At 45.3% G+C, this 17,813-nt stretch overlaps 1 protein-coding gene across 4 annotated transcripts in view; it reads right to left on the bottom strand.

The window, feature by feature from the left end:
* MGAT4B (alpha-1,3-mannosyl-glycoprotein 4-beta-N-acetylglucosaminyltransferase B) overlaps positions 1–17,813 on the bottom strand; it is a 1,380,432-nt gene that overhangs the window by 524,388 nt on the left and 838,231 nt on the right. The window lies entirely within an intron of this gene.

Genomic DNA, 17,813 nt, shown 5'->3' with positions numbered 1-17,813 from the left:
ATAGGTATAGTGTCCTTAAGACACCCCCATTTTGGTTAATTGCGGACATAACGGAGACCCTAACTGCCTTTAAAAAATAAATAAGACACAGGAATATACTAAGAACACACTTAAAAAATGTTTATTGTAGAACAGTATAAAAATTACTAAAGAGAGGGGGGATTCATGACTACCCCTATCTGGACGATTGGATGATCAGAGCACGCTCCCCGGAGCAAGCCCATGATCATCTGTCCAAGACTTGTCACTTCCTTCACAAACTAGGGTTTTCTCTGAATTTAAAAAAGTCAAACAGGATACCATCACAGAAACTACATTTTATTGGAGCAGTCCTGGATACTTTCTCGGGCAAAGCCTCGCTTCCCGAAGAGAGAGCTCACCATATTCTGCAGATGGTAACAAGATTCCAGAATGCCCAGTATCTTTCGGCCTTCGATTTTTTCAGGTTGCTCGGTCTGATGGCATCTTGCATTTTTCTTGTACCAGAAGCCAGATTGAGAATGAGATCCCTTCAATGGGCTCTCAGAACTCAATGGTCTCAATTCTCAGGGGAAATGTCAGATCTGTTGCAGGTTCCAGCCAAAGTAGCACAGGATCTACAATGGTGGGCTTGCAGACATCATATTCTCAGAGGAGAATCTTTTTGGCAACCATGGCCGGAGAGAACAGTAGTGACGGATGCCTCACTCACGGGGTGGGGAGCCCATACCAACGATCTGACAATCAGCGGTCGTTGGTCTCCATCGGAGTCCAAACTTCACATCAACCTTTTGGAGTTGAGGGCAATCAGACTAGCGCTGAAGGCCTTCCTGCCCTCTGTACGGGTAAAGAATATCCTGATAATGATGGACAACACAGTGGCCATGTACTACCTCAACAAGAGAGGAGGAGTGGGGTCACTGCCGCTGTGCAGAGAGACGATGCAACTCTGGTTCTGGGCAATACAAGAAGGGATCTCTCTTTCAGCAATTCACCTAGCCGGAGAGCAAAACACAGCAGCGGGCGCTCTCAGCAGGCAGAGTACAGTCTTCCACGAGTGGGAACTTGCTCAGGAAGTCATTCAAGAGATCTTCGCCCTTTGGGGAACCCCGCACGTGGATCTGTTTGCGACCAGTGTCAACAGGAAGTGCGAACTGTACTTTTCAAGGGAATTTCCCCCGAGAGGAGCTCTAGGAAAAGCTTTCGTAGTGGAATGGGAGTTTCCTCTTGTGTATGCGTTTCCTCCAGTCCCTGTGATCCCTCAGGTAATAAGGAGGTTGAGAAAGTTCAGGAAAATCATGATCCTAATTGCCCCGGATTGGGCCAGGAGAACATGGTACCCGGACCTTTGACCTCTTTGACTGGCCTGTCCTCTTCCTTTTCCAATTGAGGAATATGGAATAAGGACGAAAAGGACAACCCCTCCAGGAAGATGAGCCTGTGTCGGGGCGATGCTGAGGTTGTTTTATAGCGGCACAGAGATTTAGCCGCCGCTTTGGAGGTCTGCAGCTTCTACAAACTTTCATCCGCCTTGCTGCCAAAGAACCTTGAGCCGTCAAAAGGCATATTAAGAAGCCTGGATTGCAAATCCGGTGCAAAACCAGACTTTCTTAGCCATGAAAATCTACGTAGCACCGTGCTAGTTGCCATGGACCTACTGATACGGTCAGCTGTGTCCAAACCCGATTGAAGGCATTCTCCCGAAGCCTCCTTTCCATCCCTTATTATGACTAGAAAACCATCACGCTCTTCACCTTCTGGGATGTGTTCAGCTGCCGCTGACATGCAGTCCCACAAGGTATAAGTGAACCTTGCCAAGGTACACGTTACATTAGTAGACTTCAAAGCCATACTCCCTGATATAAAAATCTTCCTAGACCATGCATCCACCTTTTTATCGTCCCTATTTGGAGGGATTGTAGGGTATGCAGCATTTCTTGTGGAAGTGGCTGCTTGTACTACCAGACTTTCTGGAGATGGGCGTTTACTCAGGTATTCTGGATCAGAATTGCAGGTTCTATATTTAGACACACTTTTTTTATTAACTGCCGGGATGGCTTCAGGGTGTTCCCATGCAGAATTAACCCTTCTCTGTAAGGCAATGTGAAAAGGGAGAATGGGATCTTGTTGAGGAGTTCCTGATAGTATATCAGTCATGTCATCATCTTGACACACTGGTGAACTTCTACCCCACCCCATAAATTCTGAAAATCTATTCATGAGTTTTCTGTAGCCCACAACAGCTTGCTCTGATGGGTCTGGCTTGTCAAATTCGTACTCTGGAGAAGTGTCCAGACCACTTGCAGCCTGTAAACATTCCTGTAGATCTTCAATTTTTGATTGAGGATTAATTAATTCCTCTGGAACAGATCTTGTGCCAACTTTAACACCAGCAGAGGTGACTTCTTCCTCTTCTGATGATTCTCCCTCATAGACAGATGACATGGTCCTGAAAAAATCATGTCTATTCTCAGGTTGAAAAACCTTTTCTGGTAATGTTTCTTTTCCCCTTATAAAAGGCTTGGGCGTCGATGTAAACGTCAATGGCGTCGATGTCATAACCACATCCTTTGACGTCGTCGAGGGAACCTTCGATGATCTCGATGTAATTGTCGAGGGGGATGCGGAAACTGTCGAAGGAGCTTTCAAAGTTATCGAACGTGAACTCGACATAGTTTCCTTCGAATGACTTTGAGGGCCTTCGAAGTCTTCGATGGCGTCGATGTCGACTTCGATGGCGTATGATGTTTCAACGCCATTTTGTTTCCCTCTACCTTCGATTTATGCACCAAAGGGTCTTTTTCATGAGGTGATCGAGAAGAGTCCCTCGATGACACCCTCAACGGCTTTTTATCAGCTTTCCTTGTTTTGGACCTCCCTCCGTCACATTTTTCGTGAGTAGGGGCATGGTCTACTTTAGCCTTTTTTGAGGGGGTCTGGGCCACGTTCTCAAAAATGTTTAGCATGGAAACTCGAAAGGCTTCCCTTTTACTCGGGGAGTCATGCTTTGATGGGCATGCTATCACCTCCTCCGAAGATGTCAAGAAAGATGAGGGAGATCGATGCCGTCTTTTCTTTGTCTTTTTGGATGACGAAGATTTCTCGATCTACTCCTCGACCTATGCTTTTTAAAATACTTTGTCGAAGACTCGGCTGAGTCTTTCCCTTTCTCAGTAGACTTCGATGAACCCTCCCACATCACCAGTTTACCTCTGCGTTCTTTCAAGACTTTATGGGTCATCGACTAGCACGAACCACAGTCTTCAATTCGGTGGTCGGAATCGAGGCACCAAAGACAATTTTTGTCTGGATCAGTCAGAGACATTTTCTTTCCACACTTCAGACATTTTTTAAATCCCGTCTTCGGCATGGAAGGGTTCGAAGAAGAAGACATAGCTTTTTCTTCACAAGAGATTGAAGCGCCGTTTGAAACTATCCGAAGCAAAGCTAACGGAAAAACGGAACTGAAGCCATCGGGCGCGCTCGAAGCTCTTATACAGACTATGACGTCGGTGTTCGATGGGTGCCGCCGAGGGACATCGACGCCGCGGCCTCGAGGGGAGCACCCTCTGGTGGAAAGGAGAATTTTTTTTCCCGAAGCAGCAAGATGAAGGTAAGGATGTATCTAAGATGAGGAATACGTGGGAGGACACAATCCGTTCGAAATGTGTCTACCATTAGGTATCACTGTCTTCACTCATTTCCTCTTGTGGGAAATGTTCTTCCAGCCATTCCAAAGTACTGGACATTTCTGTGTAAAAAAAAATATATATTAGTTTTAGTGTACCTAAAACAGAAAATGTATAAATATATGAAATACATGTAGTGTACTTACTAGTTTCTTACAAACATTTGGTGTTACTGCTGTGTAGGGATGCTCTTGCTTTTTGCTGTGCAGTTTCTGTGAGATAATTCTGTTGGAGGCATATTTCTTTTTGTTGGTATATTCCCTCATATTGCAAACGCTATTTCAGTAGATGGTTGGTGTCTTGCATATACAGTTTACACTTCTTATTTATTATTAAATGTAATGTATTTATGATGTCCTTTGTGAACATGTTCGGTGTTTTTATTGTATGATGCAATAATGTAAGATACCCCCTGAGTTTTTGCATAGTGTTGATGGTGACCGCGTCCGTCCGCGGATATGCGCACGGTCCGCGGACATCAAAATCACTAGCGAGGGCAGGGCGTTCAGTATTTTCTATGTTATATGTAGGTAAGCTAAGGGAATCCTAGTAAACATTTATCAAATTTATATTATCTATATTCAGTAAAAAAAACTTTGTTAAAGGGACGTTATGGTTAAGTTTCCCTACAAAAAACCTATGAAATTCAGTGAAAAAAAACTTTAGGGACATTATGGTTCCAAGTAAAACCGAAAAAGCCTCGAAATTCGCAAGTTATGGTAAACTAAGCAACCATAACTCGCGCCACCACTGTGCACTGCTAAGACTAACACCCAGGACATCAAAGTTGACATCACAAATGTCATTGATGACATCACATGTGCATTTACTTTTCATGAAAGGTCTGTACAAGGGATTCTTATAGTAATGTTGATAAAAAAAGTGTGAAGGATTAAATATCATGAGGTACGTAGTGCTTTACGTAATGTATTGATACGAATACCATTCTATTATCAGATTCTTTCCAGTATACTAAGCTACTCCTGTAGAAACATAGGCATTGTGTGCAACATACATGATGGATGTGCAATATTATTAATCTTACCATGTTTAATAGTAAAATAAATGCTTTCTTATTACAGTTTTGCCTACTGTGAAACATTTAATAACTAGCTAATAAAACCCACTTACTACATAATTGCATTATCCGAAACAAAACACAAATAGACAACCACACATATAAATATGAGCATATACAGGGAAAATGAAGTAAGCAACAGTATTATCAGCCAATCTTCATACCCTAACTGATTAACTTTATACACAGAAATGATTGCTCTGCTTCAAAGCTACTAATTCGCTATGTATAACCATCATAAAATGTGACTGGACCCTAAGGAAAGTAGTGTGCTTATAATGTATACAAATATTAGCATATCCAGGACAGTAAAGTAATTTAAAAGAAGCAGAACTATAAGAAAGTGTTGATAACCTTACTAATTATCTTCATACATAGAAAGCATTGCTTTTTCCAAATCTGTGTTTTCCCCTATGTATATGTTTCCTATATGTGAGTGAACCCCAAGCGGAACATAGTACTTTTTGAATTTTTAGTTCAAGGGTTGATGACATCACATGTCTGACTCACTGTTTTTTTTCCTTTAGTGATATATCTTACCCAGTAATAATAAGGAACAAAGAAATCAAAAAGTACTATATTTGTAGACTTATAGTTCAAATATGTTCTTACAGTAATTCGTTTGGGGTACACACAGCATATGAAACATATACATAAGTGCACTTGAAAGATACCAATGCTTTCTGTGTATGAAGACAATCAGTAAGGTTATCAACACTTTCTTATTGTTCTGCTGTTTTTTTTATTACTGTACTTTCTCTGGATATACTCATTTGTATTCGCATTACTCTCTTTAGGGTGCAGTCACATCATCTGATAGGTATACATAGGGAAGTAGTAGGTTTGAAGCAGAACAATCATTTCTGTGCATAGAGATAATCAGGTAGGTTATGAACAATTTCTGGTTCTACTGCTGCTTTTTTGCGTACTTCACTTTCCCTGTATATACTCATATTTGTATCTGTTATGTTTTTGTATTTTGTATGTAATAATGAAATTATATAGGAAGTGGGTTTCATTAGCTACTTATAACATGTTGCAGAGTACACAAAACTCTAATAAGAAAATATTTAGCATTTTACTATTTAACATGGGAAGATTGTGAAAATGTCACCTCCATCATGTATGCTGCACACAATGCTTATGTTTATACATGAGCACATTATTATACTGTAAAGAACTTCATAATAGAATGTTATTTATATAAATGCATTGCTTACTGCACTACATAGCTCATGACATCTATTCCAATGATCTTTAACACTTGTCAACATTATAATAAGAATCCCTTGTATAGACTTTTCATGAAAAGTTCATGCATATGTGATGTCATCTTTGATGTCCTGGGTGTTAGTCTTAACAATGCACGTTGGTGGCGCGAGTTATGGTTGCTTAGCTTACCATAACTAGCGAATTTCAGGGGGTTTTCGGTTTTACTTTGAACCATAATGTCCCTTTAACAAAGTTTTTTTACCGAATTTCATAGGTTTTTAGTAGCGCAACTTAACCATAACCTCCCTTTATCAAAGTTTTTTTTACTGAATACACACATACATAGTGTGAATTTGATAGAGGTTCACTTGGATTCCCTTACTTTATATACATGTAACATAGAACAAACTGAATCCCCAGCTAGTGATTTTGATGTCCGCGGATTGTGCGTATGTCCGCGGATGGATGTGGACAACGGAAACACTACCCAAAAACTTAGGGGGTATCTTAGATTGTTCTATCATGCTATATAAACACTGAACAAGTTCAAAAAACAGCATATAGACATATTATACGTAATAAATAAGAAGCGGAACCTATATATGTAACACATCAACCATCCATTTAAATACCATATGTACTAAAATGGAATATACCAAAACAGAAAAGATATGCTTCCAACATAATTACCTCACAGAAACTGCACAGCTAGGAGCAACAGAAGACCCACACAAAGTAAGAACACAACTTATCAGAAACTAGTAAGTAAGCTTAATTTTTTTTACATATTTCTAAACTTTCTGTATCAGGTACACTAAAAGTAATATAATTTCTTTTACCCAGAAATGTCCAGTACTTTGGAATGGCTTGAGAAAAATTTCCCACGTTAGGAAATGTCTGAAGACAGTGATACTAATGGTAGACACCTCGCTATATAAGCAAATTAATAATCATTACTTTATGCCCACTTAACATATATATTTAACAGACCATACAAACATTGAAAATAAAACACCAAAAGAGACATTAGAAAATACTCTGCAGAGCATGGAACAAAATATTGACATGCTTATGGAAAATTTCAATCTTTTGAAACATTTTGTGGAGGACCACATAAAATTTAATATTGTCCCACATGCACCTGTTGCCCCTCTACATGTCCCAGTCAACTATCCCCAAACCCTCAACACCAAGAACAACGTTTTGATGAGACTTACATCCCTTCATCCCCTCCCATCCATCCTCTCCAAACCCCTAATTTCCCTGTATTTGTGTCAGTTTCTGCTTCCCCCCCTCTTTCATAAATTTTATAACTGTATATAATAAAAAAATGTGTCTTTTAATTCAGTCTTTTGCATATTTTTTTTAAAAAGACAGTTGGGATGTCTGCGGACAGCGCGGGTGTCCGGGATGTCCGTAATTAACCAAAATGGGGGTGTCCTAAGGACACTACACCTGCCCGTATTGTCCGCAAGCAACATTGAACTGTTCTTAGAACACACCCGGTGTCCAGGATGTCCGTAATTAACCAAAATGGAGGTGTCCTAAGGACACTATACCTGTCCGTACCGTTTGCAAGCAAGATGGAACTGTTCTTAGAACACACTCCGTGTCTGGGATGTCCATAATTAAACAAAATGGAGGTGTCCTAAGGACACTATACCTGTCTGTACTGTACGCAAGCAAAATGGCACTGTTCTTAGAACGCGCAGTGTTCGGGATGTCCGTAATTAACCAAAATGGGGGGTGTTCAAAGGACACTCTACCTGTCCGTAGAACATCTACGCACATGCGCACCACACCCATAAGTCCTACGAACATCGCGCCTGTCCGTAACTGTCCGGCTCACTTTTGTCGCACTTTTAATTAGTTTGAGTACCCAAACACTGTCCGTAGAACACTCGCACATCATGTGACCGCACCCACGCTGAGCGTGTGTCCTGATTTGTGGACACTGTCCGGGTCCCCGAACTTTTTAAAAGTACTTTTTCAGGCAATCCAAAGTATTTTAAAGTAAAAATTAACCAGTGCACTTGTCCCAGACAATGACCCTGGCTTTCTACATACTTATTTGAATTTTACGAGCCTTTTTGGGGTGTTCAATCTGTCCGCAGACCCCTTTACCCCTATAAAAGGCCACACCCCAGAGTTGATCTTCATTGTGCTTCTGGCTATTGCAGATTGACTTTTGCTGCCTTTGCTGCTCTTACTGAGATTGTTAATCAACTCTGATGGCATCCATGGCTGCTGTTGCTAAATCTGCTTCAGCACCACCTCCAACCCCTCTACCACCACCACCACCACCACCACCACCTCCCCAAGGGCCTGCAGAGGGGAACAGGCGTGAGGATGTAGAGGAGGAGGATGAAGAGGATGACGAGGATAAGGTAGTGGAAGTCCCTACTACCAGCACTGGCTGTGAGTCTTGGGTGTGGCGGTTGTTTACCATTCATGGTGACATACCAAAAGCATGTGCGAACAATGTCACCTGCAACCAGTGCAAAATGGTGCTGAGTCGTGGGAGGCCTGGTTCGTACAGCTTTAGTACGACATCCATGAAGCGACACCTAAGGTCGTTCCACGGTGGGGCCGTTCGCAAGGTTGTACCTTGTCATCAATGTAGTAGGTTGAGTTCCTCTACCAGATGCTTCGTTTCTGCTCCTCTCACCACAAGAGACACTCCTGTGGGAGAGCGCATCCCCTCCAGCTACCTCACTGGCCATGCACGATGCTGTTGACCCTTGCCTTTCGAGGATCACAATATTGTGCATGTACTGTGACTCAGTACTCTGCAGGGGGGAGAATCTTCGAAATGCTTGAGCATGAGAAGGTCTGCTACCTACTTAAGTAAGGCCGACCCTACATCTTCCAGTATCCACCTGCCCTTTCTTATCCCTGTGGTTGGTGTCCCTTCCTTACCTTCCTCCTTTCCCCTCCTCTCCTAGTGTGTCATGTGTAAAAAAAAAAAATATATATATATAAAATGACAAAAATCCCCCCCCAAAAGGCTCTTTTCAGAGCCGACTTTCACAGTTTAAAAATAGAAGTGGCAAATAAATGGTGCAGGGCCCTGTGCACTTTTTAGAAGTACGCAGACAGTCCACGGATATCTACAATTTTGGGGTGCTGCCCTAGCAAAACCATTGCACTTTTCTCTGGGAGGAAGTGATGGCTCTGAAAAGAGCCTTTTGGTGGTGTTTCTTTGTGTTTGAAAAACTTGAAATGGTCAACACCTACTGCAAAATTAATGGCTGTAATTCTAAAAAAGGTTGCAATGCATTTTGTACATTTCTCAGAAAAATCTGATATCCAGCATAAGTAAGATGGACTCCATCTCGGCGAAAAATGTATGTGCTACGAAACATAATATTTTCATTGTGAAAAGAGGACATGCCAACATGTCTTAGAAAGGCACAAACAGCCTTATTGACATTGCTCCTCGCTTTCTCCATTTGTGGACCAAATAAAGAACGCAGCCACATTTGTCTTTGCGCAATACGAGAAAAAATTACTTGGGAATTTGGAAACATCTTCATGACCTTCCCAAGTCCTTCTTTCATTGCAAATTGCAATGAAATTCCAGACACATGTCCTAAACTGTTCCCTCCACAATGAATTCTAATTATGTCTGGATGATGCTCTGTCTACAAAGTAGCACAGAGAGGTACCAAGTCCAGTCACTTTATTCCAAGCACTCCATGCCAGTGCACTTCCACATGAGGGAATCCAAGATCTACAGCTACTCCACAGTGTTCTGCATGCACCTCCAACAAATGTATCCATGAGTCTCCCAAAATTGAGATACTCTGTTTTCTGAAACACACAGCCATAGCTATCTGTTCTTCTCTCAGGAAAAAGACTTTCTGACAAACTCTCCTTACACAACACACCCAGTTAACTTTACTGACCAATCCCTTGCTTTGCTCATTCTCATTTGCATGCCTCTCCACCCCAAAATCGCTGTATGTAATACGCACTGTCCGCGGACTACCACCATGTCCGCGGACATATCGGAAATCTGAGCGTGGTGAATTTAAATAGTGTACCCCATTTCCCCTTTGAGGTTGGCTCTGAAAAGAGCCGTTTTTTGGGGGGTTTTTGCAAATGCTTGACAGACACCTGTCATTTTTTATTTTTTTTTCTTACTTTACTCCTAAAACCTTCAAATAACCTTCTCCAAAGCAACACTTACATTCCAAAACAGAATGGCATTTCCCATAAAAGATCAGGAAATACTGGAAGCGTGTATTGTTTCGCTTAATGACTATTAGCTGTTTTGTTTGAACTTTTTGTATAAATTCTGCGAGAGGTGGATGCTTATTTTGGACACTTATTTTGATTTGTTCTACTTCTGCGTTGCTTTCTGGTAGGCATTCTTTGGGGTCTTTTGGAGAAAAAAATAAAGTGTGGGTTGGGCTGTTGTGCAGTGTATGCGTGCTTTGTGCAAGAGTGTGAGTATAATGGTAACGATGTTTGTGGAGGTATGTGATTGTGCAATGGGCAGCTACATCGAGCTGGGAAGGCTATTCTTGTATTTGTGTGTTTCTATACTGGGCTTCAGATGACAATATAAAGTGGGCAGCTGGTGAGGGGAAGCACTAATACTACATCTAATGGTAGAAGGTTAATACACTTGTTTGTTCTATAATACTAAAATGTTAGTGTGTCTGAGTAACAGTTACAATATTATGTTAGTATTGTACTTACTTTTTTGTATGGAAAGAGTAGGTTTCTTCAGACGCTGCTGCTTTTCAGGAGAGTGGTCTTCAATGCAATTGTAAAATGAAGTTAAATAATGTGTGTGGTTATAGCACTTTTTTTAATGAAGACATTGATTATTTTGGTTTTTGTAGTAGTAGTGTTTTCTTATAACTGAGCATAGTATGTACATGCACTTTCCTTTGGTAATGTGCATCCTGTATATTTTACTTAGAATCTGTTAGTTGAATAAGAATATGTTTTAAAAATGAGTATAATAGTAAACGTATAGAGCACACTTGTTTTTTTAAGGCTATGGTATTGGATGTTAAGAGTTAGAAGAAATAATCTTATGCATTTTTTGCTATTTTTACAGGGTAAATGGCTGAGATTGTACATAGAAGCATGCAATGTATGCATTTGTGAAGGTGTGGGAAATAAAGCAGAAGGATTATATAGAGGCAGTGGTGTTGTTTCAGCTGGGAGCCTTTCTAATGATATTATCTGTGTATGTACATGAATGAAGATGCATGTACTCATCCTGGCTGTGTGTAATTCTGTAACACACTAGACAGCCTTTTTCATAATTATACTGTTATTTCTCCCATCTTTTAATATTTTAGATAGCTGTGTGTGTAAACAAAAATTTGGAGAGCAGACAGGTTTGCAAGTGACACTTCATCATAGTAGATGGGAGAAATTACAGTAAGTTCATTTTACAGTTTATACAGGGTAAGTGGCAGTTACTCTGTTTGTATGTATTCCTAGAAGAGCTGTACATGTACTGGTTAGAACATATTCATACCTGTAGTCTGTGCTCATGCATGTGGATGTGCATGAATCTGCAAGTAGAAATCTTGGGGAGTTGTATAGTAGTTGTTGCTGCTGTAGGTCCTTTGCAGTCACAGCCCAATTGTACTGATGGTGATCAATAGTACATCTAAAGTGCTGATCTGTGATGATGGAGTTAGATGTAGAGTTCTTGGATGTGATTGGTGGATGATTGTGTGACTGCTTAACAGTAGCCAATGAGGAAATTGTGCAGAGAGTGAAGTGGAAAGGGTAGAAGGGCTGCCCAGTGTTACGCGCTCCACGGACACCGCGACTGTCCGCGGACAGGGCGTGCCACATCCAGGGTTTCTCAGCAATGCAGCATGGAAAGGGGACTATAGGGATCAGCCAATCAGATGTTGAGGTTGTGGTTTGTGTTGAAAGAGGCTGTGTAGTGAAGATGACAGAGGTGGAGAAAGTCAGGGTGTTGTGGTTGGAGATATGTGTCACGCTCACCTGATTCCCACGGGGGCGCTGGCCTGGTTTCGAGTGCTGATGCCTCTTCAATGGTGAAGCGCAGGGCTCTGAAGATGGATAGGACGGGCCCCTCAACTCTGGCTAATCTGGCTTGCTGGAATATCCTTTTGTACGTGAAAAGGGAGTATTACAATCTGGCGGAATAATGCTCGAGCCTCCCACTTCCTTCCAACCCTCCTCGATACCCTTCCACGATTCCCCGTGAAGTCTCACCTTAGGGTCTGAAAGGACGAGCTCTCCATCCTGCTTCTGACGCAGGGGCGCGTTGAACCCAGTTACTTCACTGGATTGAGGTTGGATGGGAGTTCAGGTAAGCTTGATTATACTGGTAAGGCGCTGTAAAAGTTCTGTTGCAAGTTCAAAAGTTCAAGCTTTAAATAATAATGTTCATTGTCTTTTTCAGGTGATGAATGAAGATTCCTTTGGAGACTTCTTGCAACAAAGCGCTAATGTTGATGTCTTTTCCCCATAGGGGCCGGGGTCCGGAAAATGCCTGGAAGCAGCAAGACCCGAAATGAAATGGGGATGACCCAACAGGTAAGTCTTAGAAGGAAACTGAGCTTTTCCTATTCCCTTCTTTCTCTCACCTTGTGTTCTTGTCTTTTTCTCTCTAGGCTCTGGGAAGCGGCTGCGGATCCGGATGATCGCTGCTGAAGATGGAGGCGCCCAAGAAAGGTGAGTGAAATGCAGCGCTGCAGCGATCGGAGCGAAATGCTTTAAAAAATGATGTCTTCCTTTTCAGGATCGTCGGTGAGATGTCTCCGTGATGCAGGTTTAGCAGGTAAGGCCTTCTTCCTCTCCAATTCTCTTCTTATCACCCTTTGCAGGTGTCCCAGGATTACGACAGGCGTGGCTGAAGTCCAGAAGCAGGAGCAGACACTGAGCGTCCAGCTGCTAGGTGCAGAACAACGCGAAGCACGTGTGGCTGTTCGGGTGGGGTTTAAATAGCTTTGGAAGAAGTTCCAGTTATGTATCCTTCCACCGATCAGGTATGTATCCTTCCCCGACCACACCCGGGTGGAAAGTAGTCCCGACAGGTAAAGTAGTCCCATTCAGGCCTCAAGAGGGCCTGGATGTAGCAGCATGGTCTGCATCAGGTAAGTGAACACTAAAACACTTGAACACATGTCCAGCTTTATGAGCCTGGCGCCTAAGGCGCCAGAACTGGGGTCCAACATGAGCCTGGCGCCTAAGGTGCCAGGACTGCGTCCAAAGGGCCCCAGCTTGGGCCCACTGGAACTTCCCTGGGGGGAATGATGCCTGCCTCTGGGGTTGCTGGGCCGGACCTGGCTCCTTGGAGGTAGGCATCATGACAATATGTTTGTGCATGGTTTGGAGCAGTATGCTAAATGCAGGAATGTGGCAAACAATTTTGATGTTGAAGGAGTGGAGGTGGTGTGGAGCACTGTGCCTGGTTTGAATGTGCAGAAAATTGTACAAGTTTGTGGAGATATGGGCAGGGTGAACAGTCCACATGTAGTTGTTTTGCGCTGTGGTGCTTTGCATTTGGGCTATGTCAGTGCCCCTACTTTGTTGACAGATTTGGGGCACTTGGTTCAGGCAGTAATGAAAATACTTCCAAATGCAAAGGTTATTTTTTCTGGTTTACTACCTAGGGCAATATGGGACAATATTCCTCAGCAAAATTTTGCTAGGTGTGCAATCAACTGAGGCATGTTTGCTTTCATGCTTAGAGCGGATATGCTCTTTTGTAATAATGAGAAAATTGATTCTGGTAATGTTGTTTATTTTAAAGAAGATGGAGTGTCTTTATCTTTTATGGGAAATGCCATGCTGTTTTAGAACATAAGGGTTGCTTTGGAGAAGCTAATGTGAAGATTTTTGGAGGAAAATAAGAAAAAAAAGAATACACAAAATAAAAGTTGTTTCTGAAGCATCTGCAAAAAACCCAAAAAAGGCTCTTTTCAGAGCCAACATCAAAGGGGAAATGGGGCACACTATTTAAATTTTCATTCAGCATGCTCAGATTTTTCGATCTGTCCGCGGACACTGCGGTTGTCCACGGACAGTGCGTAGGGGGTTTTGGGGTTGAGAGGCATGCAAATGAGACTGAGCAGACCAAGGGATTGGTCAATAAGGTTTACTGGGTGTGATGTGTAAAGAGAGAGTTTGTCAGAAAGTCTTTTTCCTGAGAGAAGAGCAGATAGCTATGGCTGGCATGGATTCACATGCTCATGAATATTGCCCGTCTTCAGGCTGGGAATCCTCGTAAAGAAAAAATCAGTTTCAGTTTCGTTTCTGAACTGTCTTTCTACCAGTAACCAACTACTGGCCTCTGGGTCATACTGCCCGCAGCCAATGACTGCCCTCTACCTAAGCCCCTCCTCTGGCAGCCATCTTCAGATTTGGTAGCACGTAAAGTGGCAGTAGGACCAGGAGAAGAGTCGCAGAGTGTTAGGAAGGAGGGTTCGCATGTGAATCCATGCCAGAACCATGCTGGAGAACAACAGTTACAGGTAAGTAACTTGTTCCTTCTCCAGCATGGGGTCAGGCATGGATTCACATGCTCATGAATATAAGAATACATAGCAGTACACACATGCACAACCACGGGAGGTGGCAAGGCTCAACATTAAGCATTTCATCAACTGAACATTAAGCATCTCTTACCTCCTCACCAGGCCCACCTTCAGACGAACCGGTTGTGCAGCACTGCCTGGCCGACTCTGGACTCCTCCCTAGAAACCCGGTCGACGTAGTAGAATCTCGCGAAGGTGTGCGTCGACCACCACATAGCAGCCCTTCAGATGTCCAGCAGGGGCACACCAGACAGGAACGCCGTGGTTGCAGCGATCGCTCTGGTCGAATGGGCTCTCGGATGGCCGGGCAACGGTCGGTTTGCCAACCGGTGACAATGCATGATGCAGCTGGAGAGCCATCTGGAAATGGAAGCCTTCGAGAGGGCCTTTCCTTGGTTCACAGGTCCAAAGTTCACAAACAGCTGTAATATCTTCCGAAAACACTTTGTGCGGTCCACGTAGAACTTCAGCGCTCTAGCTACATCCAGCGAGTGCAGTGTCCTCTCGGCGACGAAGGCGACGGGAAGAATACAGGTAACACCAAGGGCTTGTTGAGATGGAAGTCTGACGGCACCTTGGGCATGAAGGAGGGGTGCGTCCTCAGCACCACCCTCGTCTCGTGGAAAGTCAGGTATGGAGGCTTGCAGGAGATGGCCTGGATCTCTCCCACTCATCGTGGGGAGGTGATGGCCACAAGAAACGCCGTTTTCCACGACAGGAACTTCAACGGCGCCGAATGCAGAGGCTGGAATGGCGGCCCCATGAGCCTGGTCAGCATCAAGTTGAGTTCAAACGGCGGGGCCGGAGTGTTCACCGGCAGGAATGATCGGAACAGTCCCATCATGAAATCCTTCACCAGGCGATGGGACCACAGGGATGAGCGCCCCAGAGTTCTGGTGTAGCGGGAGATAGCCACCAGATGGATCTTGATGGAGGCATGGGACAGCCCCACCTAATAGCAAGTACGGCAGCACTTGAGGGGCCGTAAACGCAGAGGGTTAATCTTCTGTGCCCGGCACCAGAAAGAAAACCTCTTCCATTTGTGTCCATAGCACTTGAGAGTTGAGGACGCCCTGGCCTTTGCAAGCACCTCCCTGCAGTCCGCCAGGATATCGTACCCTCCAAACTCTAGTCGTGATGGAGGATGGCGCCTCCTTCCCTGGCGAGGAGATCCACGTCCATCGGCAGTTTGACTGGGGGGGGGGACGCTGAAATGTCCAGAAGGTCCAGGAACCGGATCTGTCTCGGCCACACTGGTGCAATGAGGATCATCCGGCAACGGGACCGCTTCAGTTGGTTGATGAGTCGCAACAGTAACGCTGGGAACGGATACAGGAACAGGCCGTCCCGGGGGAATGAGAAGGCATCGCCCATGCTCCCCAGCTGGGGAAACCTGCTGGCGAACCTCGGCACTTGGTGTTCGTCGCTGTCGGAAATAGGTCGGACTGGGGATTGCCCCATCGTTGGAATAGCCAATCCACTTGATCCTGCCGCAGTTCCCACTCGTGGCACAAGCATAGCTCCCTGCTGAGTGAGTTGGCAATGGTGTTCTTTATTCTTGCCAGGTGGAAGGGCGCCAGAAACAGGCCCTGGGCGACGCCCCAGAGCCACAGATCCTGGGCCTCCTTGGATAGGGCTGGGGAGCTGGTGCCTCCCTGCTTCCGGATGTAGAACATTGTGGTGGTGTTGCCGGTGAAGATCCTCACCACCTTGCCACCTTGCCCTTGGGGGACGGAGGACGACCTGAGGGCCCAGAACACGGCTCAGAGCTCCAAGACGTTGATGTGTAGTGACCTCTCCTCCGGGAGCCAAAGGCCTCTTGCGTGGAGATCTCTGGTGTGCGCTCTCCATCCCTCCAGGGAGGCATCCGTTGTCACCGTCTCCTGATGTGCCGGGGTAGGAAGTCCGTACCCGCTGCCAGATGCGCGCGGGTGCCCCACCACCGGATCGCTTGGCGGAAGGTCTCGTTGAGTGAGATGCTGTCTTGGAAGCTGCCCGCCGCTTGCATCCAACGGGCGTCGAGGAACTCTTGCAGTGGACGCATCCGCAGCCTGCACAGGCACACTAGGTAGATGCATGAGGACATCATGCCATGAAAGGACTTGATGGACCTCACCCTGGCCACGTCCATGGCCAACAGCCGCTGCACCTTGCCCAAGATGGCCTTCGTCCTTTCCTCCGACGGAGAGGCCAATCGCACTACTGTGTCGAGCTTGGCTCCCAGAAACAGTGCGACCTGCGACGGAACCAGGTGGGATTTCGAGACGTTGATGGAAAATCCCAGATCCGTGAGCAGTTGGATGGTCTTCGCTGTGTGCCCGACGGCGAGTTCTCTTGTCTTTGCTCGGATAAGCCAATCGTCCAGGTAGGGGTAGACGTGGATCCCCTGCAGGCGCAGCCGCACCGCCTCTGGTGCTAGGCACTTGGTGAATACCCTGGGCGCCGACTTCAATCCGAAAGCAAGGGCCTTGAACTGGTAGTGCTGCCCTTGGACTACGAATCTGAGAAACGTTTGATGTCCTTTTAGAATGAGGATGTGAAAGTAGGCATCCTCCAAGTCCAGCGATGATAGGAAGTCGCCTTCCTCTAGCTGCCCCAGCACGTGCTAGAGGGTGACCACCCGGAACTTCTGGGCCTTGATGTACTTTTTTAAACAACGCACGGCCAAGATGGGTCGCCAACCGCCGGTCTTCTTTCTGACGAGGAAGTATCGTGAGTACACTCCGGAGCCCTGGAGCCTCTTTGGGACAAGCTTGATGGCTCCTTTCTTCAGCATCGGCCTTACTTCCAGCAGCAGTTGAGGGACGTGGTTTTCCTTCATGGCCACGGGTGGAATGCGGGGGCACTTTTTTAGGAAATCGAGAGTGTGTCCACAGGCCAGGGCATCCAGCACACATCGGTCGGTGGAGATAGACTCCCACACGCTGACGAACTTTGCCAGCCGGCCTCCCACCGGGGTGCTCAGGTGGGGGCCCGACGATACGGCCGGTTCAGTCCTGCTTGGCAGCGCCCTTGCCTCCTTGGCAACGACGAGATCCTCCCGACTTGCCACGTCCTCTGTAGGCCTCCTGCGACGAGGAACGGGCCGCCTGGCGGTACGTCGAGGAGCCGCCGCTGAATCCTTTGGAGGCACCTTGCTTGCCTCCGGAGTTCCGAAAGGGTGGCCGTCGTTGCTGCAAAACTCCCAAGGCCCGAGCCGTCTCTGTGTCGGCCTTGATGGCCTGCAGTGACTCATCCACTGTCTTGCCAAACAGGTTGTTCCCATCGAAGGGCATGTCCAAAACTCTGGTTTGCACATCCTGGCGGAAA

The sequence above is a fragment of the Ambystoma mexicanum genome, chromosome 3q, assembly GCF_040938575.1.
Source record: "Ambystoma mexicanum isolate Mex_15411 chromosome 3q, UKY_AmexF1_1, whole genome shotgun sequence".
Lineage (NCBI taxonomy): Eukaryota > Metazoa > Chordata > Amphibia > Caudata > Ambystomatidae > Ambystoma > Ambystoma mexicanum.
Note: the sequence above shows the minus strand (reverse complement) of the source record. Positions and strands in the feature narration are given on the sequence as shown.